Source organism: Micromys minutus, assembly GCF_963924665.1.
Source record: "Micromys minutus genome assembly, chromosome: 32".
NCBI classification, from domain to species: Eukaryota; Metazoa; Chordata; class Mammalia; order Rodentia; family Muridae; genus Micromys; species Micromys minutus.
In genome coordinates this window covers 14,862,451-14,872,178 of record NC_137967.1, presented here as the reverse complement: position 1 = coordinate 14,872,178, position 9,728 = coordinate 14,862,451, and positions in this window count along the sequence as shown.

Genomic DNA, 9,728 nt, shown 5'->3' with positions numbered 1-9,728 from the left:
GGGGGTGCAACTTGCAACTGAGAAGAATCCGAAAGCAGCCGGTGCTTTCTCGTTCTGAACTACATTTCCCAGAGTCCTTCGCGGCCCGAGACCTGTGCTCAGCCAAATGAAAAACTGGCTCTTGACTCCGAATCTCAGGGTTCAGAAAGTCTGAGCTGGGAAGGAAGCGCGGCTGGGTGGGTTTAGGTCCCTTGGATCGGGGCTGTCCCCGGCGATTGTTTACCTTTTATGGTGGGAATGGTCCTCCGGAGCCACAAACTCTTCGTAGCAGGCAGAAGGAGGAGTTACGTGAATGCGTGTGTCTGTGAGAATTAGACTGTGGGTGGGGAGTTTATGGAGTTAAGAAACCTTCAGGTTCGGTGACGTTTATGACTGTGTGGATTTGCAATCACGTTTGTGACCCTGGTTGTAGGTTCTCAACAGCGTTTCGTTGCGATCCTCCAGTTTTGTCAGAAACATGCTTTTTGTCTATACTTCGTAGCCTCCTAGTTCTGACCGTCGGTGTTGCTGGACTCATAACCTGGGATCGTAAACACGATTACTGGGCAATGTCTGTGTACTAACTAGATCCGAAGGAAATGGAGCCATTTGCTAGTCAAACAGACCTGTGTACCAGTTAGCCTTTCTCTCTCCATCCTTTCCTTTGCTCCCTTTCATTAACTAATAATCTAATTGCAATGATATTGGGCGATTTTTCAGCTGCTTGCTAGACATTGTACATCTTTGGAGAAACGTCTATTCAAAATCCTGGCTAATTTTTTTAAAATTTGCTTTTGATTGTCTTATTAGCTGGAGTTGAGATTTTATATATATACATATAATATAATATTATATTATATATCAATATAAAAGTTGGGGTGGGGAATATTTATTTATTTATTTATTTATTTATTTATTTATTTTTCAATCCTTAGTAGGGATTGGGAATGTAGCCAAGGTGGTAGAATGCTTGCTTTGTATGCATAAGACCCTAGGATCCAGCAAAACAAAACTTAATTTCCACTGGGGAGGGGGAATTTATTAGAAATATGTTTTACGAATACTTTCTACACATGCTGTAGAAGTAATTTGTCCTTTTATTTTCTTGATAATACTGTTTAGTGAACAAGATTGGGTTTTTTTAAGGTTTATTTCTACTTGATGTGTTTTGAGTATTTTGCCTGCAGTACGTGAGTGCAGTACACGGAGAGGCCAGAAGAGGGCACCCGATCCCTCGACATTGGAGTGGCCTGTGCTTGCGAACCACTCCTTGAGACTCACAGGTCCTCTGGAAGAGCAGTAAGTACGCCTGACTCCTCAGCCCCCGCTTTAGATAACAAAGTGTACATAGTTCCTTTATCACAGTATTTAATCAACATTATTTTATTTCACACAGAGTATAGAGCTCTAAGCTATAGTTTCTCTTTTCATCGCCTAGTATTGTTGCTGTCAAATAAACTAATTGGATTTGCCATCGTTCGACATGTAGACCAGTCTGGCCACCTGCTTCTGTTTCACAGGCCCAGCTCCCCACCTCCCAAATTTTATTTTCTGTCTATCCCAGCACCACGAATAGCTTCTCCTATACAGCGTTGGCTTTTCTAATCAGACACCACAGAGGAGAATTCCATACACAAATATCCGTTATTCTACTTCTTCAACATCTGTCCGACTCAGGAACTCTCCACAAATCTCTTCCTATCACAGCACATTTAGCCATCGTGAATACCATACGTGCTGTAAACACTGTCACGCAGAATTCCAGAAATGTTTGACAAACCCAACCCATCAAGTTTTTCCACAGTTGCGCTCAGAGAAATGTGTGTGCACAAACACACCCAAAGACAAAGAGAGTTAGGTATTATTCTCAAAATCGCAAACTTTTTCCTGAAGATGCGATGCGACACCTATACTTCATTCTATACTTTGAATGAAGTAGAGTCAGATGAAGACGATATTGGGGCGGGGTGGGGTGACGTGGTTGAGCGACAGAGTGCTTGCCAGCCATGCTTGATGACCTGGGTTCTATTCCGCAAAAAGATCTATGGAGGAACTAGAGAAAAGGCTCAGCAACTAAGAACACTCTGGGAACCGATGCCCTCCTCTGGCCTCTCTTGGCAACCAGGCATGCTCCTGGTACGCATACGTAATTGTGCACTGGCGGTGAGGAGAGACATTGAGACTGAGATTTGTCAGTCCTGCTAAATTCCACGGTGCTACGGGCCCTTCTGTCCTACATTTCCCAACGGCCCCAGCGAGAGCTGGGCTGTCGCCCCTTTGTGTCCTTCTGGAGCCCAGGCAACAGAGAAGCTTCTTTCCCGCCCTGCACCCCCTTCCACCTCCCAGGCTAGATTCCAATTTAAGGGCTGTGGGTGTGGCCGCCGGAGTGGAGGAAATTCCAGAGCCTTCAGGGAAGAAGCGAGATCTTCCCGCAGTTCCTTCTACCAGTGGGGAATGGGCCAGGGAGTAGCAAGCCTGTCTCCCAGACTCTGGTAGTCAGGCTCTCTGGGCGTCCCTGGGAGTAAGACAGTGATTGGTACAGTTCAGCGAGACTGTCACCCAATGTGAGAGTGAATCTATGCCTGGTACCTTTCTCTTTCCCCCTCTTGCACGGTCGTGGAGCCTCTTTGTGACTAGAATGTGAGACCGTTGTTAGTGATGCCAGCCTATGGCACCAGAGCGGAGATATAGGAGAGGGTGAACAGCTGACATCCATGGCCTTTACCTGTGTTATGTGTGTGACAGTGGCTGGAAATGTCATCTTTGAGACTTTAAGTATTCGAGAAAGTCCTGAAACTGTCACCCAGTGTCTTATCAAGCTAGCCGAGTGGTGACATTAAGCTACCGAGTTTCTGAATCACTCTTCTATTGGAGAGAATGGTTAAGTTTATTTAATCTTAATGACTTATTTCTTCGAGGTGTATCTTTATCTAAAACACTCACATGTCTCTATCTGTAAGCTGGGTAAATTTGCTGCCCAAGTAATAAATTGGAAATGACTTATGCATGGCTTATACTGTATGCAAACAAATTGCTGAGTCTCCATCCTTCTCTGTTTACGAAAGGGAAGGTTGCAGCAGGGGAAGAAACACAAGATGGTAGGTAATAAAGATGCTGAGAGGAACGCCTGGTTTGTCATGTTCTTTTCCCATCTCAGTTAGCTGAGATTACCACATCCTCTACATCACTCTGACCCTTAACACTCTAAGGGAGTGAAAGGATAAAAACTAGAGCCTAACCCCTCCAAGGACCCCCAAGCTACCTCACTCTAAAGGAGCCTTAAACCCTGCACCTAAGTAGCCCTAAATACCTCAAATTCCAGACCCTGCTCTCTGCCAATAAGTAAATATAAGGCCACAGTTCTTGCTGTTCCGGAGCCTGCTTTCTGTATAAAACTGGGCAAAAGGACGTAGGACAGGCCCTTGGATACACAAGCTGGGCCTAGTAAGTTAACAGGAGATAAGCTGACTAACCACTTACCTGGCTTTTGCAAACTGCTTGAACCATAGAAACCCCCCTGCCCTAGTGACTTATCCTGACTGTCATTGTCACCCCCACCCAGGAGACTGCGCAAACACAGACCTCGGAGACTATAGGGAACTGATTGGTCCATGGAGGGGGGGGGGCTTAGATAGTTTAACACAATTGGTCCCTGGAGCTTGGGGCTTAGATGGTTTACAATGTTTGGCCTAGAAAGCAAGAGCTTAGATAATTTAAAATGGTTGGTTTGTGCTTCGCGGGCTTTGCCATGATTGGTTTGGGATTCGAGGGCCTTGTTGTGAACAAGGTGTCCCAATCCTGCACTAGTAGAAAGGGGCGGTCTGGTCCGCAGTACTCTACCCCGGTGTGGTGTACGACTGTGGGCCCCAGAGTGCTTGGAATAAAAATCCTCTTGCAGTTTGCATTAAGACTGCTTCTCGTGAGTGATTTGGGGGTGTCGCCTTTCCTAGGACAGAGAGTGGGGGTCCTCAATTTGAGGACCTAACACATAGCATCTTTGTATTGCCTCTAATAAAAACTCAGGCCTGGGAATACTCTGGATGCTGGATCTTCCTGTTTGCTCTCTGGATCCCAATCCTCCACTACTGCAAGTTAACATTTCTGACTCAGAGTCCTGTTTCCTGGCTCCACAGAGCTCCACTCACTACCCATTGTGAATAATTAACAATCACAATAAGAAATTCGTTCCTCTGAGTAGTGATCGTGCCAGCATTGAGGTTCAGTGATAAAAAAGGTCCTGGGGGAAGAATGCAGATGCTCTGGGCCACCAGTGAGAGAGGTTTCCATTTCCTTCAGATCCTCCACTAGCAATCTGGGTATTAACTGACCTTCCGTACATCAGAGCAGGGAACTGGGATACCGACTGGTGATTAAAGTGAAGCCGTCACTGGGATGTCATTGGCTATTTGACAATCAAACTGGACCAGCAAGCTTTGTAGTGACCTCCATGGCCAGAGGTTGACAAATGAGTATGTCAGTGACTGAAAGAACATCTAGATATCAGAGACTGTGTGCGGCTAAAAGATATTATAGGAGTTGATGTGGTTTGTTGTTGAATGATTTAATCCCGATCGGGGGTTTTTACCTCGCCTTTGACCATTTAGTTCCAGATAAAAGACACACAACCTTTATGTTTATGATAAGCCTCAATTAGCACAGAGCTGGGCATATATCTATTCTTTATGCTTTTATGTTTATTCCCCAGTCAATAATCCCATTATATAATGTGCTGTGTTTTGTTTGGGCTGCTCTTAAGTCCAATTAGCTAACCCACATGGCCATTATTTTATGACTCACCTAACAAATGGCGGCTTTCTCCTCTCTCCGCCTTCTTCTCTGCCTCACGGTTCTCCTCTGACCCAAAGCTCCCTCTCCAAACCCTAAACCCCACCTATGTCACTTCTGCCCAGCAATTAGCTGTTGGCATTTTATTTACCAATCAAAAATAACTTGGGGGCAGGGTCACATAGGGTCAAGTGCAGACTCTTTCATCTCTGGAACAACCGGGTCTTGGCATTTGCAATACATAGCAACAGATGAAACACCAACAATGGTTTCTTTGCTCTTGGTGGGAACTGAATGCATTTCTCTAATGTTCCCTTTAAGGCTCTCTGACGTGCCAATCATTGACAGCATCCTAACAGCGAGCATTGTTATTCCATAGCAACCAGGATGCAGGTGGGGTTGCCAGTGTTTACAACACAACTCATTCACTAAGGGTCTAAACTGTAATTTTGGGAGAGCAAACTGAGTTTGGAAACTACTTTTTTAAAAAAAAGATTTATTTATTTTGTGTATGTGAGTACACTGTAGTTGTCTTCAGACACACTAGAAGAGGGCATCAGATCCCATTACAGATGGTTGTGAGCCACCATGTGGTTGCTGGGAATTGAACTCAGGACCTCTGGAAGAGCGGTCAGTGCTCTTAACCAAGGAGCCATCTTGTGAACCACTTATGTGTTTTTGTTTTTGTTTTTTTAATTTTTCATTAGATACTTTCTGTATTTACATTTGAAATGTTATCCCCTTTGCCCACCCTGCTCCCATCCACCCCCACTTATGTGTTTCTTAATATGTGGCATTGTTGGACCTTCATGAATCCGTTTCTTCTGGAGTTCCAATAAAACAATTCACTGAAGATAAAATTACCATAAATGAACACATAAAAAAAAAAGACTGAAAGCAATTCAAAAAAACTTTTTTTTTTCATTCAAATTAAAGTTGAACTAGGGACTGCTCTTGCAGCCAGCGGGCCCAGGTTCCCTTTCCAGTGCCCACATGGTTGCTCACAACCATCTGTAGCGCCAGTTCCTGGAGGGGTGTGTCTGATGCCCTCTTCTGGCCTCTGTAAGCAGCATTCATACATAGGTTCATGTACATAAAGTAAACCTTAAGAGACGAATTAATAATCATGAAGATGATTAAGCCAAGTAACTGCTAGACAAGGCCACACACGGTGAGCCCTGTCTCAAAAGACAACCTCCTCCCCCACAAAAAATACATAAATAAGATTACAAAGGATCCTAAAACCATCTAATGAAAGTGTGCATTGTTTTTTAAATTACCATCATTGTCTTTTTTTGAAATATCATTCTATAGCCCTAGATGGCCTGGAATTTGCTATGTAGGTCAGACTGGAATCAAAAGGCGTAAACCACATGCCTAAACAAATACTATTTTTTAAAGAACACACATATAGCCAAGTATTGTTTTCTTTTTGTTGGTGATTGGGTTTTTATTTCTGAGCTATTTGTTGTTGTTTTTTTGTTGTTGTTTTTTGTTGTTCTAGTTTTTTTGCGGACAGTCTTATCTGGGTTTATTTGAGGCAAGATAGAGATATAGCTGCTATATAGCTCTAGCTGTTCTGACTTACTGTGTAGCTCAGGCACACACGAAACTCACGACAACCCTCCTGCCTTAACCTCCTGAGTCTTAGAGCTATAGGCATTGGCCCGAGTGTGACTGTGTTTCTTTTCTTTCTGTTCTTTGTTCAGACAGTGCTTCACTATGTAGCTCTGGCTGATCTGAGCTCACAGAGATCCTCCTGCCTCTGCCTCCCAAGTGCTGGGAAGGAGGATCTGCTTTACCACACCCTGCTCAAACATGTACATCTTAAACATACAATTTAAGCTCATTTTGCAAACAAGCACGTTTACGGAGGTTGGGATGGCCCGTCCACAAAACATTCATGAAGCAGTCCATTTTTTGTTTGTTTTTTTTTTAAGGTTTGTTTATTTATTATATATAAGTATACAGTTATATAAGTACACAGTAGCTGTCTTCAGACACACCAGAAGAGGGCATCAGATCCCATTACAGATGGTTGTGAGCCACCATGTGGTTGCTGGGAACTGAACTCAGGACCTCTGGAAGAGCAGCCAGTGCTCTTCACCACTGAGCCATCTCTCCAGGCCAAAGCAGTCTGTTTTAAAGACTGAGCCCATTAGCATTTTATCACGGAGAGAAAGGAGCCCGTAAGACCCCACCTCTCCCCAGAAGACCCTTCCCTGGCAATTAACAATTGTTGAGGAAGAGCAGCCATATCTTCAGCTCTTCCAGTCTGCTTAGAATTACATTATTCTGGGGGGAGGGGTGGTGGATGGGATTGGAGGAAGGGGATAACATCTGAAATGTAAATGCAGAGAACATCCAATAAAAATTTAAAAAAAAAAAAGAATTACATTATTCCACTTCACATCGGATGCGAGAAATCACTCAGGATCTGCTGTTACTCGATGTCAGCTGTTCTTTGTCTGCAGTGTCCTCAACTTTTATTTAAAGAACAAAACCAAAAACAAAAACTACAACTGGAGGCCGGAGAGATGGCTCAGTGGTTAGAGCACTGGCTGCTCTTCCAGGGGTCCTGAGTTCAAATCCCGGCAACCACATGGTGGCTCACAACCACCTGTAATGCGATGACGCCCTCTTCTCGTGTGAAGACAGCGACACAGCAGTGCACACACACACACACACATAATCTTTTTTAAAAAGTAGCAGTAAGTGGGACTTATTTAAGTGGGTGACTCTTACACATTACCAAGTACAGCTGCTGCATGAGGTACAACTGTGGGTCTCTCTGGAACACAACTTTTTTGTGTTTTCAGAAAATACTTGCCAGATTTCACCTCAGTGATTCTGGTCTCTTCTTAATCACCGCTAATTCCTTAGCTATAGCTAACCAGCAACAATTGTCCCAGTGATCCCTTCTGTTCTGGACTCTAAAGCCACGTGGCCAAAGCTGACGAGCTCTGCTGCTTGCTGGGTCTGGAACATGGCCCTCTCGTTCTATGACATCATCACCAGCTTTCTGTTTTCCAGCTCCTTCACTGCCTAAGTTTGGCTGTTCTGGAACTTGCTCTGTAGACTGATTTTGAACTCAGAAATCTGCACGACTATCTCCTAAACAACTGGGAGTAAAGGTGTGGTCCACCAAGCCTGGTTTTAAGTTTTTCTTCACCTACCTTGGTTGGGTTCTAGGCTGGCCTTGAACTCAGAGATCTGTTTGTCTTTGCCTCCTGGGATTAAAGGCTTGTAATACCTTGCCTGGACCTAAAGTTAGCTGGGTAGGCTCTTACCCCAAGGTCACCATTCCCTTAATTCAATTAAATTTCCTTGAATACAGGATTCAGCTAGATTTCACTTCCTGGTGCCCCTTTAATACTCAAAACCATATATTTTATATTTTTCCTTTCTAACCTTGCTATGCTTGTTTAAAATGAACTTCATGACACTTTACCAGAGACTACATGTCAGAAATACTGAAGGTGCTGATGTAGTGCCAGAGAAGTGTTTAGAGATCCCCCCCAAAAACAAACAGGAGCCGATTCTTGAATTTTATAAGTTTATGGTGGCAGAAATGTCTACCATAACCACACTAATGACTAACCCATTCACTTCAGGCATTTTGTTAGGCCAACTCATCAACAATGCTTTTGGATACCCTTCCCCCCTGCAGATACTTGGACTACTTCGTTTTTGTTGTCCTGAGGTCGCAGCTGTCACAATAAAACTGCAATCTCAAGCACAGTCACCCATTGTTTGGCAACAAGGACGTGTTCTGAGAAACATGTTTCTAGGTGGGCTCACCATACACCACCATTGAGTGAGTGTACTTCCATAAACCCAGATGGCCTATTGCACACGCCTGTGGTTCCTAAGCTACAAACATATACTGTATGCAATTATACTGGAAACTATAGGCAAATTACAACAGGCTCTGCTGATAAACATGGAAAACATAGGAAAAATACTGGGCAAGTGGATTTTTCAGCTCCATTTTAATTTTATGGGAGCAACTTTGTACATGAGGTCAGTCACTGGCCATGACATTGTCACGTGGTGCACCGCTGCATAGGGATTCCACGTGAATTGTTCTAGTCAGTTACTGAATCGAAGGACTGCCTGTGTTGTACCCAGATCTGAGAGTTCCCAAAGCCACCAGATGTCAAACTGGGGTGCAAAAGCAGAGTCTTTATTCACTCACCCTCGGGCCCTCCTCCGAGGCAGGGACCAGGAGCACTAAAGGTTCAGCCGTTTTGTTGTGTGGTTACAGAGGGGTGAGGGGCTTATCAGCTCCACAGTTACGGGATTGGCTAACAGTGACTTCAGTTGGCTTAAGCAACCTATTTATAGCTATCTACAGCCTCTGGAATGTTCGGTATTTTCTTGCTGGTGGCCTGTGTCTAGGCTAGTTCCTTCCGGGAATAGTTTGTGGGGTTTTTTTTCCCCCAGTAATCAGAGTTTAACCTGAGGATAGAGAATATCCTAGTATATAAAATAAATCCTAGTATATAAAATGAATATATAAAATATATCCTAGTATATAAAATGAAGGCCTGGTTGCAAGATGGAATTTGTCTTGTCAAGTTAGGGCCCTTCAGCTGAGAGGTGTAATATCTATACTGTAGACAAAATAAGACTCTATATCCAAATGACAAATCTCGTTAAGCAAGTATTTCCAGAAGGCATGCAGATGTTGGGGCTACGGGGTGCACAAATATAATGAGGAAAGGACCACAAAGGCCAGAAACTTTATTCCCGGCAGGAAAATGCTTCTAACTGGTTAGGGTCAGGGGTCAGACTCAGAGTTGATAGCTGTGACCTTTGAAAGGGCAAGAGCAGTCCCCCTTTGAAGCATAAACCCTCAAGCAGATGTTCTGGGGGATAAAGAAGAAGGAATCCGTAAATTGAGGGTTAGTCCAGGGTGTGGCAGGTCACAGGATGTTGGCTATTCTAAGGCACTACAGCCT